Source organism: Penaeus japonicus, unplaced genomic scaffold (assembly GCF_977035675.1).
Source record: "Penaeus japonicus unplaced genomic scaffold, GWHDUDI00000001_assembly GWHDUDI00000004, whole genome shotgun sequence".
NCBI classification, from domain to species: Eukaryota; Metazoa; Arthropoda; class Malacostraca; order Decapoda; family Penaeidae; genus Penaeus; species Penaeus japonicus.
In genome coordinates, this window is record NW_028234406.1 from 4629250 (window position 1) to 4651749 (window position 22500).

Sequence of the window (22500 nt, forward strand, 5' to 3'; positions counted from 1 at the left end):
ATGAGCTATGGACACTCCCAGCGGGATTACGTCACTTCAAGAAGGGATCGCGGGTCTCGTTCACACATTACACAGACCGATCGTGTGATACAGAATGGGATTGGGGGAGGGGAGGGGAGGGGAGGGGAGGGGGAGGGAGGGGGGAGGGGGGTTAAGGAGGAGGTGGTAGAAAGAAGGAGGGGAGAAGGGGTTAAGGAGGAGGTGGTAGGAGGAAGGAGGGGAGGAGAAGGGGTTAAGGAGGAGGTGGAAGGAGGAGAGGGGAGGGGAGGGGGTTAAGGAGGAGGTGGAAAGAGGAAGGAGGGTAGGGGGGTTAAGGGGGAAGAGAGGGGAGGAGAGGGGTTAAAGAGAAAGATGGAAGAGCTGGAGGAACAGGGGGTGGATAAGTGGAGGAGGAAGGGATGCGGATCGGAAGAGAAAAGAAGACTCGGAGGTGGAGGAGTGAGAGGTGGAAGAAAAGTCGACTTGGAGGAGGAGGAGGAGGAAAGAAAGAGGTAGAGGAGGAAGAGTCAAAGAGGTGGAGGTGAAGGAAGAGAAGAGAAAGGGGTGAGAGGTGGAAGAATAGGGATCGAGGTAGAGGGAGAGGAAGAGTAAGAGGTGGAAGAGGAGGAAGAGGAGAATGGAGAGTGAGACTAAGCATTGTTTTATGAATGGACCCATTGCCACCGCGTTGTTGTGTGTGTGCGGCTATGATTACTTCGACACTCGCCTGAGGGGAAAGATGGGACGGTGAGAGGCAAGGGGGGGGGAGAGGGAACAATAATAATTCCGCTCTCTCTCTCTCTATCTATCTATCTATCTATCTATCTATCTATCTATCTGTCTGTCTGTCTAACTATCTATCTCTCTTTCTCTCTCTCATTCTCTTTCTCTCTTTCTCTCTTATCTCTCTCTCTCTCTCTCTCTCTCTCTCTCTCTCTCTCTCTCTCTCTCTCTCTCTCTCTCTCTCTCTCTCTCTCTCTCTCTCTCTCTCTCTCTCTCTTTCTCTCTCACTCTCACATTTTCTCGATCCCTTTATTGTTATTTTTACGATTATTTTATATTAGGGGGATGGATTGCTGGATCCTCTTTTCCGGGAGACCTAATTCTTTTTACGGGGCTCGAGGTGGAGCTAGAGGTAGGGAGGAAGAAAAGGAAGAAGAGGAGGAAGCGGTGGAAGAGGGGGGAAATGAGGTAGAGGAGGTAGATGAGGTAGAAGAAGATGAGGAGGAAGAGGAGGACGAGGAAGAAGAAGAGGTGGACGAGGAAGAAGAGGAAGAGGACGAGGACGAGGAAGAAGAGGAAGACGACGAAGAAGAGGAGGAAGAAGAAGAGGAGGAGGAGGAGGACGACGACGACGACGACGGGGAGGAGGAGGAAGAGGACGAGGACGAGGAGGTGGAGGAAGAAGAGGTGGACGAGGAGGTGGAGGTGGAGGAGGAGAGCAGCAGCAGCAGCAGCAGCCTAATGCGACCAGAGACGCTCACAATATCACCGAAAGGATTTACAGATCAGCTGGCGGTAGTTCTTAGCAGAGGATCCAATCTGTGCGCGAGAGTGGGTCGCCTTTGTACCAGGCCTAACTCGCAGATTACTGACGGCGGCCGCGGTGGGGGCTCTTCTGCGGTGGGGGGGGGGAGGAGGAGGAGGAGAAGAAGGAGGAGGAGGAGGAGGAGGAGGAGGAGGAGGAGGAGGAGGAGGAGGAGGGGGAGAAGAAGAAGAAGAAGAAGAAGAGGAAGAGGAAGAGGAGGAAGAGAAGGAGAAGGAGAAACGGAAAAAGAGGAGGAGGAGGAGGGGAATGGAGAAGAGGAGGGGAGCGAGGAAGAGGAAGGAGAAAGGAGGAAGAGAAAAATAAAAAGTGGAATTTGAAGCAAAGAAGGGGAAAAGGAGGATAGGAGAAGGAAAAAACGAAAGGGGAAAAAGGGGACGATTCCCGATATCGTAAGGAAGACAAGATAAACGGGAATTAAGGAGGAAGGAAAGATAAATCAGAGGTGACAGAAGAAGAAAAAGAAAAGAAAATAAAAGCTAAAAACAAAACAAAGGAAAGAGGGGGAAGCAAAGACAAGGAAAAGACCAACGACTCTGATTGGCGGATCTGAAGCACAAAAGAGGACAAGGCAGGCGCGAGGAGATAAGAAAGGGAGGGGGAGGGAGAGAGGGGGAGGGAGGAGGAGGGGAAAGGGGAGAGGGAGGAGGAGAGGGAGAGGGAGGGGAGAGGGAGAGGGAGGGGAGAGGGAGAGGGAGGGGAGAGGGAGATGGAGGGGAGAGGGAGGAGGAGGGGAGAGGGAGGAGGAGGGGAAAGTGGAGGGGGAGAGACAGAGAAAGAGACAGAGACAGAGACAGAGACAGAGACAGAGACAGAGACAGAGACAGAGACAGAGATAGTGATAGAGATAGAGACAGAGAGAGAGAGAAAGAAAGAAAGAAAGAAAGAAAGAAAGAAAGAAAGAAAAAGAAAACAGGAAGGGAGAAGGAAGAAGGAGAAACAGATATGGAGAAACAGAGATAGAGTAAGATACGGAGGAGTGTGTGATGAGTGTGTGTGTGTGTGTTTGTGTGCGGGGGTGGGTGGAGGATGGGGAGTGGGGGAGTGATTGGGATTGAGGAAGGAACAATCGTCTTATCCCGGTGGTCGCCTGATTGGATATTGTTGCGTTGTCGCGGCGAGATACATTCACGCTGGCGTTTGGCGACGGCGCTATGTATTATAGATGAGAGAGAGAGAGAGAGAGAGAGAGAGAGGGAGAGAGAGAGAGAGAGAGAGAGAGAGAGAGAGAGAGAGAGAGAGAGAGAGAGAGAGAGGGAGAGAGAGAGGGAGGGAGGGAGAGAGGGAGAGAGGGAGAGAGAGGGAGGGAGAGAGAGAGAGAGAGAGAGAGAGAGAGAGAGAGAGAGAGAGAGAGAGAGAGAGAGAACACAACCGATACTCACTATTGTAGGGGATGTTTGAGTGGGTGGGGAAGAGGGGGTGGGAAGGGAAGAGGGGGTGGGAAGGTGGGGGAAGGGAGGGGGGAAGGGAGGGAGGGAGGAAGTACATCTCCCTCCACCCTCTTAAACACACAGGCTAGGTACGCGCGACTTCCGTAATGTTGGCACTTGTGTAGGGGTGGGTGGGGGGCGCCCGTGTGTTGCGTTTGGGTATGGGCAGAGGGAATGCATACAGTTTATATCTTGAATTTTGTGTATCTGTTTATTTATCTATGTATTTATTATTATTATAATCATTAGTAATATTGTTATTATTATTATTACGATTATCATCATAATTATTATCATTGTCATTATTAATATTATACTATAATTATTGCTATTAGTAGTATCATCTTCATAATTAACATTATGATAGTTATTATCATCATCATCATCATCATTATCATTGTTATTACTATGACTATAGCTATTACTTAAGCATCGTCATATAAGGAATGATTCCTTAGTTGCCTGACATGAGGCAAGACAGGACTGCGAGACGAACTGCGGAAGCGTCGCTGACAGAGTGTGGGAAACGACATTGTTTAGACCGCCGCGGCGCGTGTTCTCGCTGTGTTTTGGCCGAAGAGCACGTGCAGCGCAGCCTCGAGCAGCATCCGTCCCTCGCAGCACATTGCACGGGGTTGCAGCACATCGCGCCGTGTTAAATGGTGTCTCTCGTGGCTTCTCACGCCCATCAACAGCACCTCCTCCTCCTCCTCCTCCATTCACAGCACCCGCGGTTTGGCAGGCAGCATTCACAGCGCACAGCCCCTTCCTTGGGACCCCGCTTCTCATTTCCCTTTCATGTCCGTATTCATTTCCCCCACATGGCGGCGGCGGCGGCGGGGGCGGCGGCGGGCGGCGGCGGGCGTGGAAATTCCTCTCCACGCGAGAGCCGAAGGACCTGTTTACCGCATTCATGCAATCAGGCCAGGATCCACTCGTGTCTGCTCTCCCAAAGCATCGGGTGACGCCACTCGGTGTCCACGCAAGCAGACTCGAGAGGCCAAACAAGAAGCCTCAAGCACACGCAGACGCTAGGGTACGGAGCCTTATTCGCACCTCACACACTCACACACGCGCACGCACACACGCGGCCGTTCAATTAAACCAGGGTTAAAAATTGCTCCTGCTTTTACCCTCCCTCCTCCTCCCACTTTCTCTCTTATCTCTCTCTCTCGTTCCTATTTTTTTTTCCTTTTTTTTCTCTCTCTTTTATTTGAGGTTTGAGCTTAAGAATCGGAGGGCTATAGAAGCGTCTCAGCGGGGTTTGGGACTCGGAAGCACGGAAGATTCTTTTACCGGAGAAGGGGAGGGGGGAGGGGGTGGGGGAGTGGGGGGTGTTGAGGGGTCTTGGCATGGTGTCCGCCGCGCTAATTTCCCACGCGGTTAACGATGAAAAGAAGACCAATACAGGGGCTACTCCTGAGCTCTTTCTCTCACTGTCTTTCTGTCTGTCTGTATGTATGTCTCTCTCTCTCGCTCTCTCTCTCTCTCTCTCTCTCTCTCTCTCTCTCTCTCTCTCTCTCTCTCTCTCTCATCTCTTATCTCCCTCCCTCCCTCCCTCCCTCCCTCCATCTTTAACCCTCCAGAGGAAGGGCGCCGGCGACCTGGATTCTGCGGAGGGGCTTCTCGAAGACGCTCGACAAGGAGGAGGAGGAGGAGGAGGAGGAGGGACGAGGGGAGCGATTAACACTTGGAGGGGGGTGGGTGGGTGTTGGGGGGGGGCTCTGGATGAATGTGGGGTAGCCTACTCGTATTGATCGACTCCCCAGTTTTAAGCTTCAGGTTTATACAACTTTATTCGGCTGTTAACCAGACCTTGATAACCTGCATCTCCCCCTCCCTCCCTTCTTGCCTGCCTGCATCCCTCCCTCCCTCCCTCCCTTCCTGCTTCCCTTCATCATCCCACGCTACACCCTCCTCCCCCTCCCCCCTCTCCCCCTATTGTACGCTTAACCTTTGCCATTCATGCTATTTACTAATATGTTACCAGGCGCTCTCAAGAAAGTGACAAGCAACACAGCCCTTCGCTTCTAAGGCCGGCGGCGTAATGGACGGTAAACACGCGAGTCGCCTCTAATGGGATCGTGTTCAAAAACTATCTTTAGAGGGGAATCCACGACTCCGGGAGAGGCCTCAGAAAAGGTGATTAAACAGGTTCACTGAAGCGGTTCCGCGCGTCTATTGTTTCGGGGCGGGATTTGTTGCAGAGTCTGGTATCTATTGTGTTATTGTCCGCGGGAATATAACTTGGAAAACAGATAATTAAGGCGAGATGAAAGGAAGTTGGATAACGTGGCGCAGCGGCCGGAATCATGGGGTAATTATGAGTGTAATAAGATGTTATGAGCGAGATGCATGTAGGGAGGGGAGGGAGAGGGAGAGGGAGTGGGAGTGGGAGAGGGCGAGGATGAGAAAGGGATATTGGAATGAGAGGAGCGGGAGAGGGAATGAAAGAGAGGGAGGGAATGGATGAGAGGAAGTGGGGGAGGGAGGGGATGCAGGAGGAAAGATTTCGCAATATAAGTCAGATATTCTTTCGTTAAAAAAAACTTTTTGCTGGATGCAGGAGAGAAAAATGACAGTATCCGGTACCGGAGTTACAAGAAAGAATACACGCGCGCGCACGCACACACACACACACACACACACACACACACACACACACACACACACACACACACACACACACACACACGCACACAAACACACACACACACACACCTATCCATCTATCTATCTATCTATCTATCTATCTATCTATACACACATGCGCGACTGATCAGGCAGGTATGCAGGAATGAATGCATATATCCTATTCCCTCCCCCCCCAACCCCCAACCCCTAACCCCTAACCCCTAACCCCAGTTCCTCACGCTTTATGCCGGCGGAAAGAACGGGATTCCTCTGTCTCTACCCTTTCTCTCACCCTTTATCTCTTTCTGCTTTTCTCCTCTCTCCTTTCTCTTATTTCTTTTTGTTTACCTCGTGTTTCTTCCTTCTTCTTCCTCCTCTCTCTTTCTTCCTCTTATTCCCCTTATATATTCCCTTTCTTTCCCTTTTTCCTTCCGTTCCTCCCCTCTCCTTATTCTCCCTTTTCCCAGCTCGCTTTTCAGTCTCCTTATTCTCCTTTTCCCATCTCTTTCTTCACTCTCTCCTTCCCCCTCTCTTCCCATCATCACTTCCCCTTCTCCATCCCTCTTTCCTCACTCATCCCCTTTCCACTTTCCTCACCCGTACCCCTCCCCCATCCCCCTTTCCACGTTCCCCTACCCTCCCCCTTTCCATGTTCCCTTACCCTCCCCCTCCCCACGTTCCCCTACCCTCCCCCTTCCCATGTTCCCCTACCCTCCCCCTTCCCCTTCCTCTCCCCCCTTCCCCTTCCCTCTCCCGCTCCCCTCCCCCCTCCCCCTTTCCATGTTCCCCTACCCTCCCCCTTCCTCCTTCCCTCTCTCACTCCCCTCCCCCCTCCCCCTTTCCATGTTCCTCTACCCTCCCTCCTTCCCCTTCTCCCCTTCACCCCTTTCCCCCTCCCCCTCCCCCTCCCCCCTCCCCCTCTCCCTTTCCCCCCTCCCCCTCTTCTCGCCCCTCCCCCCTCCCACAGTAGTATAAACGTCAGCGTCGCTTCCCGTGTTTTGTCCAGATCGCAGTGTGACGCGGAGGCCTTTGTCGCGGCCAGCCCCGATCTCGCCTCCCGACCAACTTTATCCTCCATTGTTCCCCGCCGAGGCTTTGCGAGGCGACACGGAACCTGATTCGCTCTCTCTCTCTCTCTCTCCTCTCTCGCCGTCGACGACTTTGTGCCGGAACTGGGGTGATTAGCCGGCGGCCGCACCCAAGCCTCTCTTGCTCTCGCGCGCGTCTGTGTGTCTCTTTTTTATTTTCTCTTTCTTGATTTTTTTTTTTTTTTTTTTGGGGGGGGGGTTGGGTTGGGAGGGAGGAGGGGGATTCTTTCTGTTTGTCTGTCTCTCTTGTCCTTGTTCTGTTTATGTCTGGCTTTTTTGCTCCTCTTTTCTGTCTTCTAGCCTCTCCTTTCTCTCGTTTCTATCTTCTATCTATCATTCTCTCTCTGAACTCCAGCTTCTTTCTCTACTCCTTCTTCCCCCTCTCCCTCCCTTTATTCCTCCCTCTCCCTCTCCCCTCCCCCTCCCAATCCCCCTCCCTCACTACCAATCCCTATCTACATAACTTATTTCCATCACTCTCGTCTTCCTCCTCTCTCTCTCTCTACTCTCTCTCTCTCTCTCTCTCTCTCTCTCTCTCTCTCTCTCTCTCTCTCTCTCTCTCTCTCTCTCTCTCTCTCTCTCTCTCCCTCTCTCCCTCTCTCCCTCTCTCTTTCCCTCAGAATCTTTAGTGGAAACTGGCCGGCTTGGTGTATGTGTGTGTGTGCGTGTGTGTGTGTGTAGTATATGATAATAGTGATATCGTAATTAAGCTTTCTTACATGCTATTGATAATACACATGTACGTGTGTGGTTTTGTTAGAGGGGAGACCGCGATGTTTTCACCGACAGAATTACGGTTTCCACGAGAAGTCTCTGGCGGCTTTATGGCGGCGAAGGAAAGATGGAGGGAATGAAATAGATTTAAGATGTATTGACCCTATGGAACGCACCGTAACACCTGTTGCACCTGTCAGAATTATTTCTCTCTGGCCCGCGTGGTGCCGTTCTCGGCCAGGTCACGTGGGAGGGGGGGGGGTTACTTACATGCGCACATACATGCATGCATATATACATATATACATGCATACATACATACATACATTCTCTCTTCTCTCTTCTCTCTCTTTTCTCTCTCTTTCTCTCTCTCTCTCTCTCTCTCTTCCTCTCTCTCCTATCTGTCCTTTCTCTCCTCTCTCCCCCTCTCACCCTCTCCCTCTCTCACCCTCTCTCACCCTCTCTCTTGCTCTATCCTCCCCCTCTCTCTTGCCCTATCCTCTCTCCCTGTGCCCCTCTCAATCCAAGAATATAGCAACACTGACCTCAATTCTCCCAGATGATTCTTGCATTTGACAACTCTTTGCAAAAGGCTCCGAGCACATCCTTAATAGCGGCGAAAGAAGGAGGTGGGAAAAGTGAAGCCCACTTATTGATAGAAAGGAATGAATATTTCCCCGCCATTGATATTTCCATCAATCCTTAGAGAGAAGTATTGACATGGCATGAGAAGGAGGAGGAGGAGGAAGAAGAAGGAGAAGAGGAAAGGAAGAAGGAGAAGAAGAAGAAGAAGAAGAAGAAGAAGAAGAAGAAGAAGAAAAGGGGAGGGAGAGGGAGGAAGGAGAAGAGGAAAAAGAAACAGAAAAAGAAAAAAAAGAGGAGGGGGAGGAGGAGGAAGGAGATGAGGAAAGGAAGAAGAAAGAGAAAAAAAAAAGGAGGGGGATGGGGAAGGGAAGGAAGGTATCTATTATTTAGACAACACATTGCTTGTTCTCTCACGAAGGCACGTTCTAAGCGCGCTAAGCTTCCTTGTCGCGAGATATTTATTTGTGGGCTTTTTATTTCGCGAGTTAAAGCGAGAAACTGTGGTAGACAGCGCGTATATGTGTTGGCGGGGTGGGGGGTAGGTAGTGGGGGAGGGGGAGAGGAGAGAGAAGGAGGGGGAGATGAGAGAGGAGAGAGAAGGAGGGGGAGATTGGATAGGTGGAGGGGTTGGGGGCGGGGTGGAGGAAGCTATATCCGAAGGGACTTGTCTTCCCTCCACCCGCTCTCCCTCCCCCTCCCCCCTACCTACGTCTCCCCCTCCTAACCTCACCTCCTCTCCCCTCCTTCTTCTCTTTATTCGATTTTTGTGTCTGATTCTTCCTTATTGCTTCTTCCTCCTTCGTTCTCATAGAAAGAGAGGAAACGAGAGGGGAGGGGGAAAAGGGGGGTATAGAGAATGAGATGAATCGATGAATGATGAGAGACAAGGAGAGAAAGAAAGAGGAGAAGAAAAAGACGAAAAAGAAGAAGAAAGAACAGAAGAAGACGTAGAAGAAGAAAGAAAAGGAGAAGGGGAAGCTGAATAAAAAGGTAAAGAAATAGAAAAAAAGAAAAGAAGAAGTCAAAGAAAAAGAAGAAGTCGAACAAAAAGAAAGAGAAAAAAAAAAGAAAGATCTCAGCGAACACTTCCCCCCCTCCCCTCCCCTTCCCTTCCCCCCCCTCTCCCCCCCAAGCCGAGAGTCTCCCTGCACCGAGAGCTGTCGGGTGCCGGCGTGAGCGAGAGAGCAAGGGTAATGGAGCTGTTAGATTACTGCGAACTCGGGTCGGAGTTCCGAGTCTCCGGGGATCTGGACGAGGCCGCTGATCAACCCACTCCCGGCTGAGGGAAGATCTGAGGATGGGCGGGCGGGTGGGAGAGGGAGGGAGAGGGAGGGCGGAGGTTTAACTTTGCTGGCTCTGATTTATTTTTTTGATTTGTATTTTGTTTTGTGTTTTTTTTCTCTCGTTTTTTTTTGAGATGGGGGAGGAGGAGGGGGAGGGGGGTAAGGTTGTTATTTTTGGTTTGGGTTTTGGTTGTTTGTGTGATTTTAAGATGTATTTTTTTAAAAAGTGTGTTTGTTCAATGTTGACAATTTTATTGAATATGATAGACTTTGTTAATATTATTGTTATAAATTTTATAATTGTCACCATTATTATTATGGTTATTACTACTACTACTACTATTATTAGTAGTATTATTATTACTTACATATTATTATTATTATTAATATTATTGTCATCATCATCATTATTATATATATATATATATATATATATATTATATATTATATATATATTATATATATTTATATATATATATATATATATATTTTTTTTTTTTTTTTTTTTTTTTTTTTTTTAGGGAAGACTCAGTACTCTTGAAGTTGTCCATTAATGTAGTCATTTTCATTTTATTTTATGTGTTCAGGAGTGGCAACTTCACCGGCTTTGATTTACTTTGTTTGTTTGTTTGCTCGAGGTTATTTCGTCTGTGACTTACTTTTGCTTATTTCTTTTGTCTGTTTATTTTCTTTTGATAGTGAAACATCTTTTGTTTTGCTTCTGTTTGTCCTGTTTTTTTTTTTAATGAGCTAGAACGGAATTGAATTTTTTTATTTTTAGTTTAGGTATGTCTTCTTATCAAATGTGAAATGAGAAATGATTTGTGTGTATATATATATATATATATATATATATATACATATATATATATATATATATTTATTTATTTATATATGATTTATATATACATCTATATAATTTATATGTACATCTAGCTAATGTTTTGTATGTATATCTAACTAATGTTATTTTTTTATCTCTTCCTCAGGTAAGAAGGCTGTTCGTTGCTAAGTACCGGTGAAATGAATGTAAGTCAAGATTTTACACTGAAATTAGATGGTTGTCTTAGAAGGTAGAATGAAGGGGGGAGGGGGTAAGAGGGGGGAGGGAGCAGGTGGCTTAATAGCTCCTGGGAGGGTAAAGGGAGGTGTAGGGGGAGAGGAAGAGGAAGAGAGAAGCGTTCGAGGAGCAGCTAGGAGGGTAAAGGGGGAGGGGGAGAAGAGAGAAGTGATCAAGGGGCAGCTAGGAGGGTAGAGAGAGAGGGAGAGGAAGGGAGAAGTGATCGAGGAGCAGCTGGGAGGTCGCCCTTGAGAGTCGACGCGGCGGAAAAGTCCTGGAGTGCGAGGTATTAAACTTAAAGTCGGCTCTTTGCTTACTTTTCTTCCGTGGTCTTTGTTGCGTCGCCTTCCCAATGACACCAGCTGCCCCTCGCCCCCCTTCTTGGTCTTCTTGTTTTCTTTCCTTTCTTCTTGTGTTTGTCTTGTTTTTTTTTTTTTTTTTTCTTTTTTTTTGTGTGACGTTTTCTTTATTTTTTCTTTCTTTCTTTCATTCGTGCTTTTATTTTCCGCGTTTCGTTTTGTCTTCAGTTGGTCATTTTCTTTTCTTTTTTCTGTTCTTTTCTTGCTGTTCATCTTTAGCTTCTTCTTCTTACTCCTTCCTTTTCGTTCCTTTTGTTCCGTTTTGGTATTTTCTTTCCATTCTCTCTTTTTTTTATGACGTCTTTCCTTGGATTGTCTTCCATCTTCCCGCGACCCCTCGTTTCCCTAAGAAGGTCTCTGTTTTTTTTTGTTTTTTTTTCTCCACTCTTTTTCTTCTTTCTTCTTTGTCTTGGTTTAAATCCTCTTTTTCTTCCACTCCTTTGTCTCCTCTTTTCCCCCTCTCCATCTTCCCCGTCCCCTCTCCTTCTCCTTCTCACTCTCACTCTCCTTTTCCTTCATTCTCTCCCTCTCCCTATCTCCCGACCACTCTCCCCTTCCCCCTTCCCTCTCAGTTTAACTCTCCCTTTCCCCCTTCCCTCTCACTTTAACTCTCCCTTTTCCTTTCCCTTTCCATCGTTCTCTCTGCCTCTCCTTCTCCCCTATCCCCTCTCCCTCTCCTTCCCCCCCCATTCCCTCCCCCATCCCCTCCCCCATCCCATCTTCCCCTCTCACTCTCCTCCTTCTCCTTCATCTCCCCTTTTTCCCCTCTTTTTTTCCCCCTTTTTTGAGCGCTCGGTAGAATCCCTTTCGGGCGGCCTTATCGAGGCTCTTTCAACTTGGCGGACCTGTGTCCCCTCTCGTTCCCTTAGGCCCTCGCGCCGGCCTGAACAACGATCAAATATATATTTACAGGGTATATGCATGTATTGTACATTTAAATCTCTTTCTCTCTCTTGCTCTCAGTCTCTCTCTCTCTCTCTCTCTTTATCTATCTACCTATCTATTCATCTATTTATTTATCTATCTCTTTTTTTCTCTTGATATCTATTTATCTATTATCATTCTCGCTTTTATTTTCTTTCTCTCTATCTCTCTCTCTCTCTCTCTCTCTCTCTCTCTCTCTCTCTCTATCGATCTATCTATCTATCTGTATATCTTTTCCTTTTCTCTCTCTAACTCTCTCTCTTTCTATCTATCTATTTCTCTCTCTCTCTCTCTCTTTTTCTTTCTTTCTTTCTCTCTCTCTCCTCTCTCTCTCTCTCTCTCTCTCTCTCTCTCTCTCTCTCTCTCTCTCTCTCTCTCTCTCTCTCTCTCTCTCTCTCTCTCTCTCTCTCTCTCTCTCTCCCTCTCCCTCTCCCTCTCCCTCTCTCTCTCCCTCACTCCCTCTCCCTCTCCCTCTCCCTCTCTCTCTGTATGTGTCTGTCTGTCTGTCTGTCTGTCTGTCTGACGTTCGCTCGTCTATATATTTGATTACGCCGCCAGGTAGAGATAAATGAGACATGTACATTCATACATTTTTCCCTTCCCCCTTTTCTCCGCGGAAGCGCTCGGGGAACATCACGTAATCAGCGCAAGTACGGAGGTCGGACGAGGTGCATGATCCGATGAGTCGCGGTCGCCGAAGCCCCCCCGGAGACCTTACGCGTTGCAACGGTGATGAAGAAACCATCGCGTGGCCGGGCGGGGTGGGTGGGGTTAGGTGGGGTGGGCGGGGTGGGTTGGGTGGGCTTATGGGTTGGGTGAGGAGGGGATGGGTGGCTGAGGAGGGAATGGTTAAAAAAATGGGATTTCATTTAGGGTAGGTGGAGGGATGGAAGAGAGAGAGAGAGAGAGAGAGAGAGAGAGAGGAGAGTAGGAGTGAAGGGGGAGGAGATGAAGAAAGAGAAGGGGAGAGAGAGGGAGGGGAAGAAAGGGGAGAAAGGAGAGGAAAGGGAAGGGAAGGGGGAGGGACGAGGTATGGATAGGAGAGGTGGATAGGAAGGAAGACGTGGATAGGAGGAGGAGGAGGCATGGAAAGGAGAAATGGAGGAGAAGAGGAGGCATGGAAGAGAGAGGGGACAGAAAGGAGAAGAAGGATGAGGGTTAAGAAGAGAGGCAGAGGAAAGGAGAAGTGGCAGGAAAGCCGAGGATGGGAAGGAAGAGAGAGAAAGAGAAGAAAGAGAAGAAAGGTTGGATAGAAAGAGAGAGAGAGAGATTGGAAGAGGGAGAGAGAGAGGGAGGGGGAGGCAGTGGGAGAAGAGAAGAGAAGGGCATATGGAGACTGGGTGAGGGGGAGGGGAAGGGGGGGAGGCAAGCGATGTATCAACATTTAATTTCATCGCCATCGGCTCATTGAAAGGCCCGCCATCCTCCCGAGTCCCGGGGCGATGCCGAAGGGGTATTGTAAGCATCGCTCCTTCCACTCCCTCCCTTCCTTAGCTCCCCTCCCCTCTCCCCCTGCCCTTGCCTCCCCTCCCTTCCCCCCCTCGTGTCCCTTTCTCAGATCCCCCCTTTCTCCAGGTCACCCCAAACGCTCATCGCCTACACCTCTTCTCTCCCTTCCTTCCTCCCTGTCTTCCTTTCATCACTACCTCCCTCCCTCCCGCCTAGCCTTCCTTCCTCCCTTCCTCTTTCTCTTTTTCCATCCCTTTCTCTCTTCCTCCCTTTCTCCTTCCCTCTCTCCCTTCTTCCCTTTCTCCCTCCATCCCTCCCTTCCTCCCTTTTTTCCTTCCTTCTACCTCCCTCCCTCCCCTTCTCCCTTTGTCCTTCCCTTTCTTCCTTCCTTCTACCTCCCTCCCTTCCTCCCTTTGTCCTTCCTTCCTTCCCTCCCTCCTTCCCTCTCTATTTTCCTTCCTCCCTCCCTCCCAGCTTTCCTCCCTCCCTCCCTCCCAGCCTCCCTCCCTCTCTCTCTCCTTTCCCCTCCCTCCCTCCCTCCCTCCTTTCCCCTCCCTCCCTCCCTCCCTCCCCCCCCCTCGCCTTTCTCCGGGGAAATTCCCGGTGATGATATATTTCGCCGGATTTAGAGAGCGATGGGGCTCCTGTTGGGACCATTTTTGAGGGTTTGTTTACATCCAGGGTGATTATGGGGGTGAGCAGCAGGGGGGGGGGGGATGGGGAGGTATGTGGGTAGGGGTGGGGGGGGGTTGTGGTGCACTTAATGGGTTGACGGGGAAGGGGAGGGGGAGGGGGAGGGGAGAGCTACTAGCGGTCGGGATTGGAATGGGGTGATTGTAATGAGAGGGAGAATGGGGAGAGAACAAGATGGTGTGGAGACGAGCTGTCAGATTATGGAAGAGGGAAGGAAAAGAGGATATGAAAAAAATAGAGACATCTGAGAAAGAAGAAATAAGATAGATAGGATCGTAGAGGAAAAGCTATAGAAGGAGGGAGGCAAAAGTAAACTTAGGATGGTAAGAAAGGAAAGGATGGTAAGAAGGGAAGAAAGAGAGAGAGAGAGAGAGAGAGAGAGAGAGAGAGAGAGAGAGAGGTGGAAGAAAGAGAGAGAAGAGAAGAAAAGAAAAAATCCCATTATGGTAAGAGCAGAAGCGTAGTGCAAAGGAGCAGGGTCACTGGGCTAAGGATTTGGGAGAGAAAGAGAGAGAGAGAGAGAGAGAGAGAGAGAGAGAGAGAGAGAGAGAGAGAGAGAGAGAGAGAGAGAGAGAGAGAGAGAGAGAGAGAGAGTGAGTAAAGGAGGGAGGGAGGGAGAGAGGGAGAGAGCAGGATAGAGAGAGAGAGAGAGAGAGAGAAAGAGAAAGAGAAAGAGAAAGAGAAAGAGAAAGAGAGAGTGAGTTAAGGAGGGAGGGAGGGAGAGAGGGAGAGAGCAGGATAGAGACAGAGAGAGAGAGAGAGAGAGAGAGAGAGAGAGAGAGAGAGAGAGAGAGAGAGAGAGAGAGAGAGAGAGAGAAAGAGAGACACGACTGACGACATTAAAATGGATGAAGCAACAATACTTTTCGCTCTATTGATGTGTGGTGCCGCCCTTTGACCTGAGGGGGGGGGGGGTGGTGCATTGGGAGCAAGTTATGTCTTGTTCTTTCAAGGAGGAAAATGATGGTGATGATAGTGATTATTGTGATGGTGATAGTGATAGTGATGATGGTGATGAGAGAAAAAGAAAGAGGAAGAAAGAGAGAGAGAAAGAAAGAAAAAGAGAAAGAAAGAAGAAGAAAGAGAGAAAAAGAAAGAAAGAGAGAGAGAAAGAAAATAAGAGAAAGAAAGAAAGCAAGAGAAAGAGAGAGAAAAAGAAAGAAAGAGAGCGAAAGAAAGAAAGAGAAAGAGAGAGAGAAAGAATGGACGGCGCGAGATTTTGCGGGAGCCGATTATCAGAAGGAGGAGGAGCTTTGACTTGAGCTCATCCTGCACTTTTTTCTATCGTGATCAAATGCTCTTTCGAGAATCAGCCTGGCTCTCTCTCGCCCCGTTCGCTGCTGACTCATTTTCCCTCCTATTCCTCTTTATTTTCCCTCCGTTTTCCCCTCTTTATTTCCCTTTCTTCGTCTTCTCTTCTTGGTTCTCTTTATGTATGTGTGTGTGTACGTATCTGTATGTATGTATGTATGTAAGTATGCGTGTATATATCTGCATCTTTTGCTTCTTCTACCTCTCTTTCTCTCCCCCCTCCCCCCCCCCACCTTCCTCTTTTACCTCTCCGTTTTCCCCTCTTGGAAAAAAAAACGGAATTGAAAGACGATAAAAGAAGATGTCCTTTTATATTCGGGAGAACAAAAGCGCATACGAAACATACACGAGAGTGCCTTTAGTCTTGACCCGTTTCTCCCCCCTTCCCCCCCTCTTCCCTCTTCCCTCTTCCCTCTTCCCTCTTCCCTCTTCCCCTCCTCTCTTCCTCTCCTCATCTCCTCCTCCTCCAGCCCTACCCCTTTTCTCCCCGTTCCCCTCTCCCTCTTCCCTCTTCCCCCCCTCTCTTCCTCTCCTCCTCCTCCAGCCCTACCCCTTTTCTCCCCCTTCCCTCCTCCCTCTTCCCTCTTCCCCTCCTCTCTCCTCCTCCTCCTTCAGCTCTACCCCTTTTCTCCCCCTCCTCTCTTCCTCTCCTCCTACTCCAGCCCTACCCCTTTTCCCCTCTTTTCTTCATCTCTGCCTTGTCTCCCTCTCGATCCTTCCCCTCTTTTGCTTTCCTTTCTTCCGTGGCTTTTACGGGTACTTCCGCCATCACCCCCACCCCCCCTCTCTCTCTCTTTCTCTCTCTCTCTCTCTCTCTCTCTCTCTCTCTCTCTCTCTCTCTCTCTCTCTCTCTCTCTCTCTCTCTCTCTCTCTCTCTCTCTCTCTCTCTCCCTCTCCCTCTCCTAATGTCTCCCATTCGTTATCAACATCTCCCGTTTCTTCCCCTCACTTTTCCCCTTTCTTCTAATTTCTCTTCGTCATTTTCCTCATTTTATTTCGTCATTTTTCTACCTTTGAAATTTTTAATTTTTAGACAGACTTTTTATTTAATTTTATTTGGTCTATTTATCTTTCGGATTAAGAATTCAGTCGTAGGGCTGTGTGCGTGTGTGTATGTGTGTGTGTGTGTGTGTGTGTGTGTGTGTGTGTGTGTGTGTGTGTGTGTGTGCGTGCGTGCGGGCGTGTGTGTGTGTGTGTGCGCGTGCGTGCGTGCGTGTATGTTTGTATGTATGTGTGTGTTTCTACATTCTTCCCCTCCTCTTCCACCTCATATTCTTTCTTTTTTTTCTTTTTTTTCTTTTTTTTTCTTTCCCATTCCTCCGCGTCTGATATGATTCCCTAACGACCCTTGAGAACCAGTTGAAAGTGGTTGAAGTTATGTTAACTGAACTCGTTGGCCGCAGATGATGGATGGAAGGAAGGAAGAAAGAAAGGAAGGGAGGAAGGAAGGAAGAGGCAGGTTGGAACGAAGGAATGTTATTTATTTCATTTCTTTTCAGAATTGAAAAAGAAACACAATTATAGATTTCATGACGTTTTATTTAGTTCTATTTCTTTCTACTTAATATCGAACCTGTCCTTTTTTTTCTTATTTCTTTTTTTTCTATTGCAATTTTTCCTCCTCCCTCCCTCCCCCCTTACTCCCCCCTTACCCCCCACGCGCGCTCAATTGAAAGCGTCTTTCCGTAGGCCATTCGTACCTCGAGGAAACGCGGTTGTCATTACGGGAGGTTCATTCATCGACTTAGAAAAAGGGGAAGTTCTTGGCGTTCTGTTTAGAGAAATTTCCACCTGGGAGTTTTTTTTTTTTTTTTTTTTTTTTTTGAGGGGGAGGAGGGAGGAGGAGGGAGGAGGGTGGTTTACCTGTAGAGTGTTGCCAACCCCGCGCGCATGTGCCTGACAGTGTTACCACCCCCGCGTGGAATGCCTTTCCGTCTTCATACCTTCACGTATACCCCCCCCCCCCGCCCCCTCCCGTCCGGGAAATGAAGCGCGGGCGGCCGTGATCGTCGTGGAATCGCAGCGGCGGGAAGCGCGAGCGGCCGCGGCGGTTCTTGCGGTTCTTAAGGAGCTGAATAGGGCATCTTCCCACTCGTATAACTCCTACTCCTCCTCCTCCTCCTCCTCCTCATCCTACTTCTACTCCTCCTCCTCCTCCTCCTCCTCCTTCTTCTTTCCCTCCTCCTCCTCCTCCTCCTCTCCCTCCTCCTTTCCCTCCTCCTCCTCCTCTTTTCCCTCCTCCTCCTCCTCTCCCTCCTCCTCCTCCTCCTCCTACTTCCACTCCTACTTCCACTCCTCCTCATCCTTTCCCTCCTCCTCCTCCTCCTCCTCCTCCTCCTCCTCCTTTCCCTCCTCTTCCTCCTCCTCTCCCTCCTCCTCCTCCTCCTCCTCCTCCTCTCCCTCCTCCTTCCCCTCCTCCTCCTCATTCTCCTCCTCATCCTACTTCCACTCCTCCTCCTTTCCCTCCTCCTCCTACATCCCCTCCTCCTCCTTTCCCTCCTCCTACTCCTCCTACTTCCCCTCCTCCTCATCCTACTTCCCCTCCTCTTCCTCCTTTCCCTCCTCCTCCTCCTACTCCTCCTCCTACTTCCACTCCTCCTGCTCCTCCTCCTCCTCCTTTCCCTCCTCCTACTCCTCCTCCTCCTCCTCCTCCTCCTCCTCCTCCTCCTCCTCCTCATCTTGCGTCTGGCAGGCCGTATCTGGTACGAAGAAATTGCAACTTGTTCAAATATTGACTCGCGAGCTCCGATGCCGTACGACAATTGCGCGGCGTTCATTACCTTGTGCTGTGTCTTCCCGGGCCTAGAATTTGAAATTGCTGTTTCCATTTACAGTTAGGAGGGGGGAAAAATTGTTGGGAATCAGCGCGGGAAAAAGCTCTTTTGAGCTGTCGAGGCGTCTGTTGGTTTTGCATGCGGATTCTGTTTCGTTTTTGTTTCGGGAGCGTGTGTGTGTGTGTGTGTGTGTGTCTTGCGTTCGTTCTCTCGTCGCTCTCGCTTTGCTCTCGCTTGCTCTCTCTCTCTCTCGTATTCTCTCTCTCTCTCTCTCTCTCGTATTCTCTCTCTCTCTCTCTCTCTCTCTCTCTCTCTCTCTCTCTCTCACTCGCATTTTGACTTTCTCTGTCTCTCCTTCCCTCCCTCTCCCTCTCCCTCTCCCTCCCTCCATTCCTCTCCTCCTCTCCTCATCTCCTTCTCTCCTCTCCTCTCCCCCCTTCCCCCTTCCCCCTTTCCTTCCTCTTTTCCCACCATTTCCTGTTCTCCATCGCTCTCCTACACCCCCCTCCCCCCTCCCCTCTCCCCACCTTCCTCCTGCCCCCTTTCCCCACCCCCCCACCCCACTCAGCTCCTCCTCCACTTTGGCTCCTTCTAATATTAAAAAAGTTTCTGTTTCAGGATAGTTTTGGAACGTGATGCATCAGTAACGTGGAGTAATTTAGGGAGCGGTCGCCCGTAGCCGCACTTTTGTTCCCATTAGAATAATAATATTCAATTCGGGGACATTCCTTGGCCGGTGGAAGGACAGGTTTTTTCCCTTTTTTTTTTTTTTTTTTTTTTTTTTTTTTTTTTTTTTTTTGAGTCGGGTTTTGGTTAAGGGTGAAAGAAATTTATGTAGGGGTGTTTGCTATGCTTGCATATCTCTTTCTCTCTCTCTTTCTTTCTCTCTTTTTTTTTTCTCTCTCTCTCTCTCTCTCTCTCTCTCTCTCTCTCTCTCTCTCTCTCTCTCTCTCTCTCTCTCTCTTTCTCTCTTTCTCTTTCTCTCTTTCTCTCCTTCACGGTCCGTATCTCTCGTTCTCTTTCTCCCCCTTTCTCTCTTAGATAGATAATTAGAGAGAGAGAAAAAAAAGTGAGTGAGTGTGAGAGAGAGAGAGAGAGAGAGAGAGAGAGAGAGAGAGAGAGAGAGAGAGAGAGAGAGAGAGAGAGAGAACCGCGTTCGTGTGTCTGATTTATGACCAGCCGTCTGACCTGTCGACCTGCGTAAACTCTCATTTCTGTTAGTGGTTTCGGACTTTGCTTCGACAGCTGATATGATTCGGATCCAATTATCCGCAATCAACTGCGCATTTCTTCTTTACGACAGCCCATAAAAACGGCGATGACATGCCCCTTGAAAAAAAAAAAAAAAAAAAAAAAAAAACGGCAAATCACCCACACCCACCCTCCTCCACCCACTCCGCTTCCACCCACCTCCGGACTATTAGGGTGGGCGGGGTGGGTCACGCGGGATTTTACTAGATGTGGGTCCCCGGTCGCCGCTCGCTAGAATCGCCCCTCCCGGCTGTGAGTCGTGTTTAGGAGGTTTTTAAATTCCGGGTTGTAGTCCAGATAATAGGAATGGTATGAGCTATTTGGATGCGTTTGTTTACCAGTGTTTATTTTCCGTGTTTCATAACCTTCGGTGAGGTGGGATGACCTGACGGAGCTTTTCGGTCGGTCGCTCTCTCTCTCTCTCGCTCGTTCGCTCTCTCTCTCTCTCTCTCTCTCTCTCTCTCTCTCTCTCTCTCTCTCTCTCTCTCTCTCTCTCTCTCTCTCTCTCTCTCTCTCTTTCTCTCTCTCTCTTTCTCTCTCTTTCTCTTTCTCTCGCGTGTTTAAGGAGGAGGAGGAGGGGGGAGGAATAGGAGGAGGAAGAAGAAGAAGAAGAAGAAGAAGAAGAAGAAGAAGCGGGGGTGTTGGGAAAAGCATGTGCTTACATCAAGATGCTTCTTCCTCCTCCTTCTCCTCCCCTTCCCCTCCTCCTCCTCCTCCTCCTCCTCCTCCTATTCCTCCTCCTCCTAATTCCTCCCCCCATCCCCCCATCCCCCACTCCCTCTCCTTGCAACATCCAAAAAGACCCACAGACACACACACCCACACACAACCCCCAACCAGTTGCTCAGACGTCGGACCCGAGCAAGAGCCGCAACAATAAGGGTATTTTTGCAGAATGGGTTGCAAAGGGGCTTTTAATGCCACTTGGGCAGTTGATGATCACGGGGCTGTGCACGCGCGGCCTCTGTGTCTTGGTTCTGTCTAGCGTCTGTCTGTCTGTCTGTCTGTCTGTCTGTTTGTCTGTCTTATGGTTGGGGCTTGGGACTTGGGACTTGAAGAGGCGAGAACGTCTTTTGGGGATCGGGTGGGACTGCGTTGAAGGAGGACGGGTGGGTGTGGGATGGGGTGGGGTGGGGGGTAGAGAGGGAGGGGGCGGAATGTGTCACTGTGAGTATTGTTGTTCTCATTGTTAATTTTTTGTTTTTTTAGGCATCAGTCGTCATTATTATCGCTAAGATCATCGTCATGGCCATCATCGTAGTTATTGTTCTTGGTTGCCTCTTCCTCCTCCTCCTCCTCCTCCTCCTCCTCCTCCACTCGCTTCCTCCATCCTCCTACCTCCTCCATCCTTCTTCCCCTTCCCCTTCCCCTTCTCCTTCTCCTTTCCCTCCCCACCCCAACCCCACCCTACCCCCAGACCCACCCTAACCCCACCCCCACCCTTCCCCCACCCAACCCCCACCCCTGCCCCAACCCCAACCCAGCTCTAAAAATCCATTGTCGTGTTGTTCCGGCCGTCAACGTAAAGCATCTCCGCATGGGAAACGAGGTGCCGCGACCTTGTTTGGCCTTGTTTGCCCTCCCTTGCCCTCCGGTGCCGGCGTCGTGACTCAGACGGGGAAGGGGGAGGGGGAGGGGGATGGGGAGGTGGAGGTGGAATGGGAGGGGGAGGAAGAGGGGGAGAAAGAGGAGGAGGAGGAGATGGGAGGTGGAGGAGGAGGAGGGGGAAGGGGAAGAAGGAGGAGGAGGAGGAGGGGGAGGGGAGGAGGAGGATAAGAAAAAGAAAGAAGAAGGAGGAGGAGGAGGGGGGGGGGGGCTCGTAGTCTTGAAGGAGCTTAAGAAAGGATATTCATGTTTTTTTTATTCATTACCGTTTATGTCTATTTAATTATTTATATATTTTTTACTTGTTTGCGTATTTGTTGTTTTAATGGTTTTGCTTTATGTAGAGAGGAAAAAGAAGAGGTAGGGAGGTAAGAGAGACAGACCGACAGACAGACACTCACTCACAAAAGGAGAGATAGAGAGAATGAGCAACTATCATTATCCATATCCTTATCCAGATATCAGTTTTTTTTTCTTTCTTTTCTTTTCTTTTTCTTTATCCTTTTCCTTTTTTTAGGGTGGTCTTTTGCTTGTACTTAGCGACTGGTTTTGATTATTGATTTGATTATTTGTATTAGCAGTAGTAGTAGCTAGGATGATAATATTTTTAATAGTTATATAACATATTATATAATCCTTTCGTTTAGGTTAAGTTTCATCATTCAAGTTGTTGATGTTAATCCTAGCAAGGATGTTTCTAAGTCCCTAAGTCTCTCCGCCCACCCGCACCCACGCCCGTGCTCTTATGTCTTATGGGATAAATGCGCTGATATGGCGTGGATTAAGAGGTTTGATTTGCAAGTTGGATAATATCTTGCTATCAACATGCTTATAACTTAATTACTTGAAATATACATATAAGCTCGTTTGTTTTTGCATGGCGGTCGACACACATACTTAGAGTAAGAATTATTGCTTAATAGATATCAGAATTAAAATGGGGGTTGGGGGTTGGGGGTAGTAATCAATGGGGGAGGTCTGGTGGATTGAGGTTGAGGTTGATTGAGGTTATTGGGAAAGCAATCTGATGTGTCAAGGGCATCAATTGCATCATATCTAACTCGATTGTCAACTAAGCACATATCGTTCTATTACTGAAATGATTATAAGTGCTCATATATATGTTTTTTGTTTTCTTTTCTTTTCATAAAACTTTATTTATTTATTTATTTATTTATTTTTTACTTAAAGAGGAAATCTTGGTTAGCAGAATAATCGTAAATCATCAGGGTTTGGAAGTCGTGTCCCGCCATAAGTCGTCCGCGTCATGGCGCTCGTCTCGACTCGTCTGTTTCGGATCGCGGTCCGTGCCTCGTGCCAAGCCGTGTCGTGTCGTGCCAGGTCGTGCCATTCATTCTTGAGCCGTCGTTCGTCTCAGGTCGTGCCATTCTTGAGCCGTCGTTCGTCTCAGGTCGTGCCATTCTTGAGCCGTCGTTCGTCTCAGGTCGTGCCATTCTAGAGCCGTCGTTCGTCTCAGGTCGTGCCATTCTAGAGCCGTCGTTCGTCTCAGGTCGTGCCATTCTAGAGCCGTCGTTCGTCTCAGGTCGTCGTCGTCCCTCCTCCTCTGACCGTCCGTCCCTCCGTCCCTCCGCCGCCGCCCTCCGTCCCTCAGGAAGGAGCAGTTGGAAGGACGGATGTGAACGCCGCTGCCCTCCCCAGATGGAACATTTTCCCTAGCACATATGAAGAAGCGCGCGGGGAGCGAGGCAGTGCTAGCCAATCAAAGCCGTAAGGTCGTGAGTCTCGAGGTCTCCAAACGGCACCGTCCGCCCAAAAGGCATCCGGCAACCCCCGAGCCTTTCTTGCCCCTAAATC

General features: G+C 49.2%; 1 protein-coding gene across 1 annotated transcript in view; it reads left to right on the forward strand.

Annotated features, from left to right (window-relative positions):
- LOC122255300 (uncharacterized) overlaps positions 1–22500 on the forward strand; it is a gene marked incomplete in the record, with an annotated part of 999006 nt that overhangs the window by 365411 nt on the left and 611095 nt on the right.